The sequence below is a fragment of the Amblyomma maculatum genome, chromosome 10 (genome assembly GCF_055883805.1).
Source record: "Amblyomma maculatum isolate TAMU_Amacu chromosome 10, ASM5588380v1, whole genome shotgun sequence".
Lineage (NCBI taxonomy): Eukaryota > Metazoa > Arthropoda > Arachnida > Ixodida > Ixodidae > Amblyomma > Amblyomma maculatum.
In genome coordinates this window covers 89,861,603-89,877,679 of record NC_139353.1, presented here as the reverse complement: position 1 = coordinate 89,877,679, position 16,077 = coordinate 89,861,603, and positions in this window count along the sequence as shown.

Here is a 16,077-nt window from a genome sequence, read left to right as displayed (position 1 = left end):
ACTCGGATCATTCTCTCCAAAAGATAGCAAAGGTAGGAACGTATTGGTGAACCGGGGCTGGACGTCAGCTTCACAGGCCATTTCCAAAACAATATAAGCCGGCTGATAATATTTTGGATATCCCCTGCCTTTTTTAAAAAGCATGCTTTCCTGGTTTTTTACAGTATCTATTGCATACCGTTATTTAGTCACGTGGTGGGTTTATATTTTGAACATTTTCCTCGCGATATTTCTTTCTCCAAATCTGCTTGTGTTCCTAATCGGTCGCGCTACCTTCTTTGTTTAAGGTTTTCTCCCCGTCCTTTATAGTGCATCTGGCAGAAATATTGGTCCACGCTGAAAACTTATTTTGTATGGTGTTTATATTACTGAAAATTTGTTGCTTGGGTGCATTCTGTATCCTTCAATGCAATGAAACATTCCATCAAACCTTTTCCTTCATGCGCGTTCATTTTCAAATTTGACAGAAATCATTGTGAATAAATACTTTTTTAGGCAGGCTGTTCGGATTTTAAAGCAGTGCATGCGCAACTCGGATGATTGCAATGTTCTTGACAGCAGAATCACCCGCAGAACACAACATCGAGCAGACGTTGCTCAACAGCGTCGGCATGAAGTTGCGTCGAATCTGAAGGCTCCCAAAGAGGAGCGCTTGGTGGAGCTCGACCGCATGCTCGAAAAGAAGGGAGTAATAAAATATTCAATAAATTTCAGAACGAACAACAATTTTCGCATTGATATCTTTCTTTCTTTTTTCAGAAGTGCAAGTTTTCTACCACGGTGACATTTGATGGATGGTTTGCGTATCACACGAAAAACAAGACATCAGCAACCAATGGATACCACAGCGTCGGCGCTGGAAATCTCGCAAACACATCAGCGAGACTAGTGAAAACTAGTGACCATGCGCTTAATTACACAATAGATGGGAATTACACGCAGGTTATATTCTTTGAATCAACATTTAAGGCCATGTTAATAGGATGACAATAAATATGTGTTCTCACAAATTTATTTCAAGCGTGGGTTCTTATGCACGAATTAAACGCCGGCAATCTTTCTCAGAACTGATTATTCTGCATACTGCGAAATCAAAACCAACTGCTAGGCTAACTAGAGTCAACTCATTGGTTAATATTTATGAACCTTAATTCATTTAAGAACGTTAAAATTAAAATTTTCTCTCCGCCTTTTCCTTTTCACATTCAATTTTCGGGCGGCATGCAGCGTGCGAGAAGCCTCTATCAAATTTTTTGCGGCTATACTGATAGAGATCTGATCATAACACTAAATCTAAAGTAGAAATATTTGGCAACACAATGGTAAATCTCGCACATGTAGAAATATTACAGTCAGTATTAGGAAAATAAACAATAATCTATTATTATTCTAATGGCCGCTTAAGCTACGGTCCGTACAGAAATGGTTGCCAGTAAATGCAAAGACTAAAGGTATGTCCGGTATGCTGACAGAAGCTTCAAACTCTTTTCTGAAAAGTGTTGTATTTATCTATCTCTAAGTCTTAGCCATAAATCTGGAGCGTCGACGTGTCTTAAAAGCCCGGTATGTCAGGGAAATTGTTCAAGGTTCGTGTTTATGACGTCCCGCCGCAGCAATTTTAATGAGATATTTCCTATAAATCGAACAGCCTGATTTGCTTTCCCTCAGCTTGGACGGCACACGCGAGCAGCAGTGTAGTTAAGCCCGTTAGCGCTAGGCTCCTCTTTACTTCGTGTTCGTCCTAAAATATTCAACCTATTTAACCTTTTTTGACGCCTCAAAGCCTTAGTTGTTTCTGTGCCATAATACTAAATAAGCTGAGTTAACTAACTATAACTGTCTACCTGGTGCTTTTTACATACAACCTATTGCTTACACCGCAGGTATCAAATAACTGAACAATGCTCCTATAATATTATTGAAACGGGAGGGCTGTATTTTTATGAGGTGCGGTGCCCTTTATTTGGCTATTTCACCCACAAATCTATCACCCCTACAAGCGAAACCAAACAACCACCCACAATCAATATTATAGGCCTTTTTGTGCTCTACGCAAACTGTGACTTCAAAATACTTCTTTTTAGAACTCTTGATTCGGCTCATCAACGGAAAATTCACTCCATCGCTACGCACGAAGATGCAGATGACATGTACGAGGAAATTTCATTATCCCAATAAAAAGAAGCACAGTCGCAATAAATATTCAGGAAGCCTCCACTAAACATTCTTTCATTGCCCACCTGGTCATTGGACACTAAACTTGAATATATATTTTTATTTCTAAGGCGCGAACCTGCTCTTGAGCCACCCTCTACTTCTCGCAGAGGAGTTCATATAGCCATCTGTATGCGCTTACATTAGACCATCGCGCACAATGATAACCTGCACTGAACTTCCGGGAACCCGGGCTGTATCGCGAAACTGATTTTTTCAACCATCTTATGTGTTATCGGGGCGCCAAATTTTTTTTTTTGTGGTTGCCTTTTGTCACACACTGAATCAATAAAGTTGCACCATCTTTTGTATATACAATGTTCCCTCTTTCTTTTTTTTAATCGTATGAGTGTCTTGTTTTCACTGCATTTGCTCTTTTTCGTTGCTGACAATGGTGCGAAAAGCGATATTGCAGCAGCATTTTTTTTGAGCCCCGCACATGGCCCAAGCATAACTGCATAAAACAAATTTCAAAAAGATACAAACATAACGAATTTGAACCAGCAGTTGTACTAAACCACGGAATTATCTCGTCCATATTTTTCAAAACATATCGTGCTGCGTCAGGAACCAAACATACATATATATATGTATATATATATATATATATATATATATATATATATATATATATATATATATATATATATATATATATATATAATGCGCATGATAAGCTCCAGCGGCTGCGGAACAACTGACCCCGGCGGCGGTCAGACCTGTGACGCAACAGCGGGTACTAAGAATTCCTGGCTCCGCTGGACAGGCCGCCATTGGAAACTGACCCTGGCAACGTTTAGCGCTAGAACCCTAGCTAGTGAAGCTAGTTTAGCAGTGCTGTTACAGGAACTAGAGGGTATGAAATGGGATGCCATAGGTCTTAGTGAGGTTATAAGGCCGAATGAGGCATATACTTTACTTAAGAATGGGCATGTACTGTGTTATGGAGGTTTACCAGAGAGGCGACAATTAGGAGTAGGCTTCATTGTCAATAAGTATATAGCGGGGAATATAGATGAATTCTATAGCATTAATGAAAGGGTGGCAGGCATCGTAATTAGGCTTAATAGGCGGTATAAACTGAAGGTTGCATAGGCCTATGCACCTACATGTAGTTATGATGACCAGGCAGTTAAAAGCTTCTATGAAGATGTAGAATCGACAATGCGAAAAGTAAAGACGCAGTATACTGTACTAATGGGCGACTTCAGTGCCAAGGTAGGGAAAAAGCAGGTAGGAGACCAGGCATTAGGTGACTACGGCATTGGTTCTAGGAATAGCAAGGGGGGAGTTACTAGTTGCGTTTGCAGAGCGCAATAACTTAAGAATCATGAATATCTTCTTCAGCAAACTGAAGAACCTAAAATGGGTATGGAAAAGTTCTAACGGGGAGACTGAAAATGAAATTGACTTCATACTGTGTTCAACCCCCGCTATTATGCAAGATGTAGAGGTAATCAGGAAAGTGCGACGCAGTGAGCACAGGATGGTGAGGTCCAGAATTAGCCTAAATCTGAAGAAGAAACGCAACAGATTCGTAAGAAAGAAACCCATCAACAAATTAGCGGTGAGGGGGAGGGCAGAAGAGTTTAGGATCTCGGTACAGAATAGATATTCAGCTATAACCCAGGATGGCGACCCTACCCTAGAAGCAATGAACAATAATTTCAGAGATATCAGTACTGAATGTGCGGTAAGTAGCCTGTAGGATAGTTAGGGAAAATACCGGTAAGCTGTCTAAGGAGCAGAAAGATTTGATTAAGAAACGCAAGAGTATGAAAGCTTTCAATCCAACAGACCAGATCGAATTGGCCGATATATCAAAGCTAATCAATAAACGCAAGGTGGCCCATATAAAGAAGTATAACTGGAGAAAATTGAGCATGCTGTAAAGAACGGAGGAAGCCTTAAAGCGGTAAAGAAGAAATTGGGCATAAGCAAAAACCACATGTATGCGATAAGGGACAAGGCGGGCAACGTCAACACGAATATGGACAAGATAGTCAAAGTAGCTGAGGAGTTCTATGCAGATCACTACAGTAGCCAAAGTAGAAAGAACCGTAACGAACTTGACGGCAAGGCAAAACAGTCAGATGTTCCACCGGTGACGAAGGACGAGTTCAAGAAAGCATTAGAAACCATGAAAAGGGGGAAATCAGCTGGAGAGGATCACATAACTACAGATTTGTTGAAGGATAGGGGGGGGGGGGCGATATCGTGCTAGATAAACTGGCCACCCTGTATACGCAGTGCCTGGTGTCATCGACGGCACTGGAACCATGAAAGAATGCAAACATCATCCTCATTAATAAGAAAATGCCTCTAAGGACCATAACATTTACAGACCAATCAGCTTACTGTCTGTTATATATAAGGTATTCACTAAGGTAATCACTAATAGAATCAGGACAACCTTAGACTGCAATCAAGCAAAGGATCAAGCAGGTTTTCGGAAATGGTACTCTACTATCGATCATATTCATACCATCAATAAGGTGATAGAAGAATGCTCGGAATATAACCAGCCCTTATACATAGCATTCATTGAATACGAAAAAGCATTTGACTCACTTGAAACCTCGGCGGTGATGCAGGCATTGCGAAATCAGGGGGTAGACGAGCTGTACGTGAAAGTGCTAGAAGATATATGTAGTGGCTACACAACAACCACATTTCTGCATAAAGAAAGTAACAAAATTCCTATAAACAAAGGTGTTAGGCAAGGAGACACAATCTCCCCAGTACTATTCACAGCTTGCTTAGAGGAAGTATTCAGAGACTCGAAATGGGAGCAGTTAGGGATCAAGGTATATGGAGAATACCTCAGTAATCTGCGATTTGCTGATGACATTGCCTTGCTAAGCAATTCGGGGGATCAACTGCAAATAATGATTGATGACCTAGACAGGAAAAGTAGAAAGTTAGGCTTGAAAACCAATATGCAGAAGGCTAAGGTAATGTTCAACAGCCTCGGGAAGGAACAGCCGTTTACATTAGGTAGCGAAGTAATGGAAGTAGTATGCGAATATGTCTACTTAGGAGAGGTTGTAACCGCAGATCCGGACCACGAAAAAGAAATAACTAGAAGAATAAGATTGGGATGGAGCGCATTTGGCAAGCACTCGCAGATTATGACTAGCAGCTTACCGCTATTGCTCAAGAGGAAAGTATACAACAGTGGCATCTTACCTTTACTCACCTATGGGGCTGAAACGTGGAGGCTAACCGAGAGAGTTCTACTGAAGTTGAGGACTACCCAGAGGGCTAAGGAACGAAAAACGGTAGGGGTAACATTAGGAGATAGGAAGCGTTCAGAGTGGGTCAGAGAAAAAACTCAAGTTACCGACATCTTAGTGGGAAGTAAGAAGAAGAAATGGGCATGGGCAGCACATGTAGTGCGAAGAGAGGATAACTGATGGTCGCTTAGGGTAACAAACTGGATTCCAAGGGAAGGAAAGCGTAGCATGGGGCGGCAAAAAGTTAGGTGGGCAGATGAGGTTAAGAATTTCGCAGGGGTCAAGTGGATGCAGCTAGCACAGAGCCGGGTAAGTGCAAAAATACGGGAGTGGCCTTCACCCTGCAGTGGGTGTAGTCAGGCTGATGATGATGATGACGTCAGATTTTCTGCGCTCCTACTGTTCTCACGGAGTCCGCCAAGAAAAAGCTAGAAACCCGACTTCAGCGGTCCAATGAGGCCTATACCTCTTATATAGAAGATGTTCTTGCACTTTGCCGCCACATAAATGACACCATGCCAGAGGCCGAGCGAGTTCGGCACGTTCTTAAAGGCATTGGGCCACCCGCCTTTAATGCCCTGGCCGTGCAGAACCCTACCACTATCGATGCCATCATATCGACTTGCCAACGCGTTGACGAACTACAGTCAATACGCCTGCAGCCTGATCCGATTTCCTTTGGTTTCACTGCCGACTCCGGCCTCCGAGCGCTTATTCAGGGTTTAATTCGTAAAGAGCTCTCGGCTCAAGGTTATTTGTGCCGCCCTGCATCTGAGCAACATCCTTCAAGTGCCGGCCTGCGTAGCATTGTCAAAAAAGAGCTGGCCTCAATGACCTCTTCCTCGTCAAACCCGGTCGCTCCTACCATCTGTCAGGTGCCAACGTACGCCCAGGTCACGTCCTTGCCGCCTGCAGTTCGAGAAACCTACGCCACCGGCGCCTACCACTGCTCATGTCGCCGCATAGGCACCACCTGCCGCGGCACCGACATACTACCCCACCTGGCGCCTAGCCCGCCCTGTTCGTTATTACTGTGGGTACCGAGGCCATATTTCCGGTTTCTGTCGTCGCAGGCTCCAAAATGAATGCCGCGGCTATGACGCATTTGAAGCAGACTACCCTCCTCGCATCTCCGTCTCTAACCACCGTTCATCCCCTGATTATCCCCGACGTTCATCACCCCCGCCAGGAAGTCCCTCTCCTCCTGGTGGTTACAGGCCTTCAACATGCCGTTCTCCTTCGCCTTTTCGCCGCTCAGCCTCGCCTCTCCGCCAAGCTCATCTGACGACCCCCTTCCTATCAGAAAACTGACCGCTGCAGTTTCCGGAGAGAAAACTGCCCTCTTCGGCCATCCCAAAAATCCTCCGGAACGTCCCTCGAATATTATTTTAGTCTAGGTTGAAGGTTTATCTGTTGAGGTTTTGGCTGACGCGGGCGCCGCTGTTCGTGTGATGCACACTGACTTGTGCTCCCGTTTGCGAAAAGTGAAAACGCCTTACGATTGACTTGAACTCCGTGGAGCTGATGGTGCAATAATTCCTGCTTTTTGTTATACGTACACTGTGCGAGTTTTTGTTGACGGTGTACACCACCATGTACAATTTTCCGTGATGTCACCGTACGCTCACCCAATGATTTTAGGCTGGGATTTTCTGTCTGCCGCATCAGCCAGCCTGTCGTGTCGTGGCAGGGTCATTTACATGAACGAGAGCGATCCGTCTTCTGAACCTCCCGAGCCCCGTCATCGCTTGCTGCCGCTACTGACTCATTGTTGCCCCCTTAATGCGAACAACTTGTCGCGCTTACTTCTACTGACATTGAGAACGGATATGTGCTAATCGTGCCTTATGATCGCCATCTAACCTGCGGAATCGCGTTACCACCAAGTCTTGTTCGGTTTGAGCATGGCACAGCGCTTGTCGCTGCTTCGAACACTTCCCCAGAGCCCATTGTGCTCAATAAAAGGAGGTGTTTACCTTGTGCCCTGGACATTCATCCGATGTCCCTCACCACCCTTACCGCTCCCTCTTCCTCACCAGCAGCTTCTTCCGATGCTTCTCTCTGTGTTCTCTTTGGCACCATCAATCCTGACCTTCCTGCGACTCACCGCCAAGCTTTGCAGGAATTACTTCGAAAACACCAAGCCTTCTTTGATGTCACTTCTCCGACCTTGGGCCGAACTTCATCTGCACAGCACCGCAATATTACAGAAGGTACTTCTATTGTTAGCCGCCGCCCTTACCGTGTTTCGTTATCAGAACGTAAAGTCATAGAAAATGTGAATGATATGCTCCGACGAGACATTATTCGGCCCTCAGCTAGCCTCTGGTCATCTCCGGTCGTCTTGGTAAAAAAAAGCGGATGGGTCCGTGCGTTTTTGCTTTGATTAGCGCGCACTTAACAAAGTCACTCGCAAAGATGTTTTCCCGATGCCACAAATTGACGACTCCCTCGACTGTCTTCAGGGCGCCGAATATTTCTCCACTTTGGATTTGCGTTCCGGTTACTGGCAGATTCCAATGCACGAAGCCGACAAAGAAAAAACCGCATTCGCTACTTCCTATGGGCTTTACGAATTCAATGTCATGCCTTTTGGACTTTGTAATGCCCCCGCTACGTTTGCGCGCATGATTGACACTGTTCTTAGAGGACTTAAGTGGAAAACATGCTTGTGCTACCTGGACGATATAGTTATTTTCTCTGCGACTTTTTCTTTATGCCTGCTCTTGATCAAGTGCCTGGCATTCGCTGGTCTGCAGCTGAGCACAAAATAGAGTGATTTCACCAAGAACGACATCAGGATCCTGGGCCATCCCGTCAGCCGCGGTGGCATTCGACCCGACCCTGACAAGCTTGCTGCAGTTTGGAACTTTGCACGCACTCAGCGGACTAAGGATCTACGCAGATTCATTCACCTATCTTCATACTTTCGCCGTTTCATTCGCAGTTTCGCTACCACCACCTTCTTACTGACCGCACTACTTTGAATTGGTCCGAAGAATGCGAAACAGCTTTTCAAACCCTGAAGAATGCCCTCACTTCGGATCTTGTTTTCGCTCACTTCGACGATACTGCTGCCTCCATCCTCCACACCGATGCCAGCAGCCTCGGTATCGGCGCCTTACTTCTGCAACGTGATACCGCTACTCGGGAAACTCTAACACCAGCGGAACGCAACAACACCATCACTGAGCAAGAGTGCCTCGGCGTCGTTCGGGCACTTCAGAAATTCCGCCCCTACCTCTACGGCTGCCATTTCACGATCCTTACCTTCACGATCCTCTCTGTTGGTTTTCAACCCTCACAAAATTTGACTGGACGCCTGAGCCGCTGGATTCTGCGTTTGCAGGATTACCACTTCGATGTAACATGCAAATCGGGTCGCAAACATCGAGATGCCGATACTCTTTCTCGTTTCCCGCTCCCAGAATTACCACCTAGTGCTTCTTCGCGCCTTCCTGCGTGCGTCCTCGACGTCCCAATGTCGTTCAAAGCTCCAAACGTCGCCTGTGTTACTCCTGCCGCTGCTCAAGATAGCTACGCCATTATCTCACAACAGCGAGCAGATCCCCACTGCCTTTCCCAATCGGCCTTCTCACCGGTGCTTCACACCCTCCTACCACTAGGATTCAAAAGTTCAAACTTGACAACGGCGTGCACTCCAGTTATATTTATTGCTCTGAATCACCCGTTGGGTCCCCGTTATTCCGAGAGCACTTCGCTCCCGTATCCTGGCCGCTCTCCACGATGATGCTACAGCCGGTCACTTAGGCTTTCATAAAACTTACCACCGCATGAAAACCCGTTTCTTCTGGTCACGCCTCACCTCAAGCGTGGCAAAATATCTCGCTTCTTGTCTGCCATGCCAGCGCCGCAAACGGCCGACTTCTCCTCCTGCTGGTCTACTACAGCCGCTACCTTGCCCTGCTACTCCTTTCGCCGTTGTTGGCATAGAATTATACGGGCCACTTCCATTGTCCACACGAGGTAATCGCTGGATAGTCACCGCTGTTGACCACCCGACACGCTACGCTGAGACCGCTGCCCTACCTAATGGCTGAGCACATGAGGTCACGACCTTCTTTTTGGAATCGCTCGTACTGCGCCATGGGGCCCCTTAAGTGCTTCTCAGTGGTCGGGCATATCTGTCGACGATTGTAGCCGAAGTTCTTCAGGCCTCAACCACACATCACACATTGACCTCCAGCTATCACCCGAATACCAATAGGTTGACTGAGCGGTTCCACCACACGCTTTCTGACATGTTGTCTATGTACGTCGACCAGGACAACCGACACTGGGACGTAATACTTCCTTTGTTACGTTCGCCTACAATACGGCTGTACAGCGGACCACAGGTACACCCCATTTTTCCTCGTTTACGGCCGTTCTCCGGCTGCCCTTCTTGATGCCTCTTTCCTTTCTACACATGCCAGTTCTTCATCATCAGTTCCTTTCCAGAGTGGCCAAATCTCACCGGCTTGCTAGCGTCAACACGGAAGCTAGCCGGGAAGACCGCAAGTGCCGCTATGATGCAAGCCATCGCCAAGTTTCGTTCCGTCCCGGCGACGAGGTGTTACTTTGGACCCCATTACGCACTCCTGGCCTTTGTGACAAGTTCCAGCACCGTTACATTGGTCCTTACACAGTTCTTGCGAAAACTTCCCGGTCAACTATCGCATCTCCCCTGTTTACCCTCCTCCAGATAGTCGTTACCATGGCACTGAAGCTGCCCACGTTTCACGCATGAAGCCTTTTGTTCGGCGCAATCCTGCGGACTAATTGCGGCCAGGCTGGCCACTTCAACTGCGCGGGCGAAATAGTGTGAGCACTGTGTGGTGCTTCATCTTTCATATGGCTGAACGTGCTGCTTCGTCTTGATCCTCTCTCTTGTAAATGCCCATCGTCATCGCGGAGTGTGGTTGGCTGCAGTGTGCGACCAAGGCTTCAGGTCTCCAATAAAACCTGATTCCCCAAGTGCGACCTTCGCGTTACCTTACAATATATATATATATATATATATATATATATATATATATATATATATATATATATATTATACCACGTGACTAGCGCACAAATGTGCTAGTCACGTGGTATTATTTGTATTTCGCAGGCTTTCTTTTGAGCCCAGAAAAAAAGATACACGTGAGACATTCTTTATCGCAATTAATCGAAGGAAGGTTTCTGAAGGTGCTCTACAAGTTTTCAATTCACATGGTTGGTCTAAAGTCGATATTTGTTAAATTAGAAAAATTAACATAATTAGCTAATTAAGTCATTGCAAAACAAAAATTTCCTGTAGTGCGTAAGGAGGCTGGCAGTTGAATGCAATTGGTTTCACTGACTTACCTCAAATCTATTATTTTGTATCCCTTGGTTCAAGTTAGCTGGGACACCCGGTATATATATTAGTAGCTTGTAGCTTATGGGGGTCTCGGTTCTGGCAGTCTTAAAGCCATAGGTAACGTAAGAGGTGTCTATCACAGCTTTTTCCTTCGCGCTTGATCACGTTCTACGTGACGCTGGTGGTAACACAGGACGTTCCACGTCCGCCGCTATGGTTGAGGGTGGCGCTGGTTAACACTCTCAAGGTTCGTATACTGACAAAATTAATACCCAAGAAAGTAGCAGGAGGGACAGCTGCCGATGTAGCTCAGTTGGAAGAGCACCGGATGCGATATTCGGAGGTCGTGGGTTCGGTTCCCACCATCGGCCCGTTGTTTTTTCTTCTACTTAGTGTTTATTTACCTTTCCCCTAAACTGATTGCATTGCTAATTTATGCGATTATCAAAGTAAAAATTAAAAAAGACAAAATAGAATCCCCAATGCTTACCTTGGCCTCCCCGACTGTTGGCTCCTTTCATATATATATATTGTAGTGCGCTTTCCACTCTCTTGTGAAAGCGTTATTAGTTCGACTGCCTTCTTCACACCTTTCGACGCCGCTTCACGCCATTCCTGCCTCCTGCTTCCATTTACTGTCGTCAAGTTCGAGGATGGCCTTAGTGCAATGTACGTCTCAAATCCGTTTTCGTGCTCGTCCGTCCTGCCACGCGGCGGGTGTCTCGGTCGTATTGAAGAACTTGATCCCGCGCTTGTAAATAATCTTCCTGCAACGCCTACTTCATTAGACGTTAATGTGCTCAGCTCTTACGATATAGCGACCGCTTCGACACCACCCGATGTTCTTCAACAAGCTATTGACGCAGATCTTCCACCCGCACAACGCGATCAACTCGCTGCTCTTCTACAGGACTTCACTTCTGCCTTCGACCTTCCTCACACTGCTCTGGGTCGCACGTCTGTCGTTGCTCACACAATCGACACTGGTACAAACGCACCTTTACGACAGCGTCCTTATCGCGTGTCGGCCTCTGAGCGCCAAGTCATTGCTGACAACGTGGACGACATGCTTCGCCGGGGCGTCATACAGCCATCTAACAGTCCATGGGCTTCTCCGGTTGTTTTGGTCACCAAGAAGATGGTTCCATCCGGTTTTGCGTCGATTACCGTAGGCTTAACAAAATCACGCGCAAAGATGTCTATCCTCTGCCGCGAATCGACGACGCCTTGGACTGTTTACAGGGAGCCGAGTATTTCTCCTCTTTGGATTTGCGCTCCGGCTACTGGCAGGTACCGATGGCTAATGATGACCTCTCGAAAACTGCCTTTATAACACCGGATGGATTATACGAGTTCAACGTTATGCCCTTTGGCCTCTGCAATGCCCCAGCTACATTCGAGCGCCTGATGGACACTGTTCTTCGTGGACTCAAGTGGCAGACCTGTCTTTGTTACCTGGATGACATCGTAGTTTTTTATGCCGACTTTTCTTCTCACCTTCTCCGCCTAAAGCATGTCCTCACGTGTCTCGCCAACGCTGGGCTTCAGTTGAATTTGAAGAAGTGCCACTTTGCCGCTCGAAAACTCACAATTTTAGGCCACGTAGTCTCTGAGGAAGGCATTCTTCCCGACCCCACCAAACTTCGCGCAGTTGCAGAGTTCCCAAAGCCAACCTCCCTGGAGCAGCTTCGGAGATTTATCGGCCTCTGCTCCTACTTTCGACGTTTGATCTTGAACTTCGCCTCTATCATCGCTCCTCTGACCCAGCTCCTTGCCGGCAGCTCCGACCTGTCCGCCTGGACTCTAGCCTGCGATAAAGCCTTCGACACTTTACGCCGCCTTTTGGTTTCACCGCCCATTCTACGCCACTTTGATCCGGCTGCGCCTACGGAGATCCACACTGATGCCAGCGGTATTGGGCTTGGTGCCGTCCTTACCCAACGTAAGCTTGGTTACAGCGAGTATGTTGTGCAATAGCCCGCCGAACGTTGACAAAGGCAGAATCTAATTATTCAGTCACAGAAAGGGAATGTTTGGCCATTATTTGGGCCATCGCAAAATTTCGTCCTTATGTGTATGGTCGACCGTTTTACGTTGTGACCGATCACCACGCTCTGTGCTGGCTTGCCTCTCTGAAAGACCCATCCGATCGCCTTGCTCGCTGGGCTCTTCGTCTCCAGGAGTTTGACATTCATGTCATTTATCGATCAGGCCTGAAGCATATGGACGCGGATGCTCTTTCACGCTTTCCACTGCCTAGAGATACTTCGTCTGACCACGTCTGTGCCTATGATTTGTCGACTCTTACCACTATCGACATGGCTACCGAGCAGCGGAATGACCCCTGGATCAATGCACTTTTGGATTTTCTCTGAAGTCCTGCTCCCGGTCATTCATCCAAAGCGCTCGTACGCCAAGCCCACCACTTCTCCATTCGTGATGGTCTTCTCTATCGCCGCAATTATTTGCTTGATGGACGGAAGTGGCTTCTAGTCATACCGCGTCATCTCCGTGCCGACATTTGTGCTGCGTACCATGGTGACCCACAATGTGCTTACGGTGGCGTATTGAAAACCTACACGCGCCTACGTCTGCGATTTTACTGGCGTGGAATGTACCGCTTCGTACGACATTTCGTGAGCGCTTGCGAATCTTGTCAACGCCGAAAAACTCCTCAGAAGTCCCCTGTTTCGTTGCAGCCGTTACCCTGCCCTGCTCGTCCGTTTGACCGCGTTGGCATAGATCTCTATGGCCCTCTTCCTACTACTCCTGCTGGAAACCAGTGGATTATTGTGGCAGTAGACCATCTGACTCGCTACACTGAAGCATCACCGTTACCCTCTGCCTCTGCAAGAGACGTTGTTTTGTTCATTCTCAACAACTTGATTCTTCGCCACGGAACTCCGAAGGAACTGCTCAGTGACCGCGGGCGCGTTTTCTTGTGCGACGCTCTCGAGGCCCTACTGAAAGAATGTCGCATCATTCATCGCACCGCTACTTCTTACCACCCTCAGACGAATGGCCTGACAGAACGCTTCAACCGTACTCTGAGTGACATGCTGGCCATGTACTTCAACGACGCTCATTCCAACTGGGACCACGTTCTTCCCTTCGTAACCTACGCGTACAACACTGCGATACAGACCACCACTGGATTCTCTCCCTCCTTTCTTCTTTACGGGCGCTAGCCAACCTGCACAATGGACGCGCTTTTTCCCTACCGCCCTGATGTTCCTGAATCGGCGCCAATCTCGGACGCCGCCCAGTACGCAGAAGAGTGCCGTCAGCTCGCTCGTTCGCTTACTAAGGAAAATCAGTGGCAACAAAAACACCATCGTGACACTGGCGAGGCGCCTTCATATGCGCCCAACTCCCTGGTGTGGCTCTGGGTTCCTGCCACAACCGCCGGCCTGTCAAAGAAGCTTTTTGCTCGGTATCACGGTCCATACCGAGTCCTTCAAAAAACATCTCCTGTGAACTACGTAGTTGAGCCCGTTACGCCATCTGCGGACTTGCGTCGCCGTGGACGCGAAATAGTTCATGTGGACCGAATCAAGCCCTACTACGATCCGTCTGTCCTTTCGGCACCTTGAGTCGCCAGGATGGGTCCTTCTCTGCCCGGGGGGAAACTGTAGTGTGCTAATCTTCATCGATATAACCACTGACATGCGTCGCGTGCTGCCGCTCTCAAGGACGAAGAAGTTGTTCGCTGCCTTGCTCTTTCTCCACGCCTGACGCTCCGCTGCGAGTCCCTCCAGAGCGGCTGGATCCACCTGGGTTTACCGAATAAGCACACCCCTACAATATATATATATATATATATATTATATATATATATATATATATATATATATATATATATATATATTCAAGCGTGAGTACACCCGCACGCACTATTTAGCCTTCACGGCTTAGGAGTAAGGGCTTGGCTCCAGTCAAAGGTTTTAGGGCTCGACTGCCTTTTTGCCGCCCGCGTTCAAAACGTTCAGGGCAAGTATTTAATGTGATCTCAGGCACGTCGTGTGTCTGACAACCGCATAAAATGGCGATCCATCAGGGCCCAACGACAGGGTCTGTGTAACCTGCCGAAGAAGTGTTTGTGATTGCCTGTTCACAACTCAGACGCAACAGAAATATTTTGTTAAGAACGGCGAGTTTAACGTTTTTACAGTAACATTATTAGGTGTATGGTGTTGATAGAAAAACAAAGTGCATAATGTCACTGCATGATCAAAATATTTCAGACGAGCTCAATACTAATTATGCCATTGGATTAAATGACAGGGTTATACCATCTCTGCGCTCGCTATAAAAACGACCGTTCAAAAGCGGCATCGACCACATAAATTATTACAACTTGCTTCAATGTAGTGTATACTGCGAAGAATATTTACCACAACCGCTCTATTAAAGTGCGTTATTTACAAATTTGCTCCTATTAAGCCTCAGAATATTTCCCTAGACAGAATATTTCTCTGTCCACATTAACAGCTCCTCTATATGGGAACGGATGCCTTAGGCAAAATTGTGCAGTGAGAAATATATCCCCATATATTTGCGGTGGTTCACTTACTTCAGCAATCGGTTTAAATTGAAGTTGTTCATATGCTTCCGCGCTGGAGTGTTTAGTTGGCAGGCCTAAACACCGAGTGCCTCAAATTTCACTCAATGTCTTCCGACGTCTTAATAATTTCTCGCTGGAAAAGGACATAACAACCCAAATTTAGCTCTTTGCAGTAAAAAGCACTGTGGTTCACTGAAGAATTGAACAACGCAGCTCATGGTAGGTATGCAGCCTTTCCTGGGAGACTCAGCCATTATGCGAAAGTTATTGAATTCAGAACACCAATGCTCCCTCTCACAACTGGTCTCTCTCAACCAAGACGTCAATACTTCAGCTATTCCCTTTTTGAAAACGAGAATTTTTACTACACCTCTCCGTAGCTTCTTTGCAATGTGCGCCATGCACGCTTGAGCGCGTGCTTGTCCTGGAGCCGAGGAGAAACCACATGCCAGCTTTGACGTCACAGCCACACAGCCGCAGGCGGTAACCACCGCCGGAATGGAGGTAACCGCGCGCCGCTCTGCCAAGTCTAGTGACACCATGACATCAATAAGCCGCAGCTACGATGGCGTCGTGGCCCTAGTTCGGTATAGATGGCCTCTGCAGCCTCTTAGCTGGTACCATCCGACCGCAACAACTCTAGACAATTTAACGGCAGGAGTCTAGCACGTGTCCACTCTTTGCCTAACCGTTTAATAATCAGGGCAGCGTTTAAC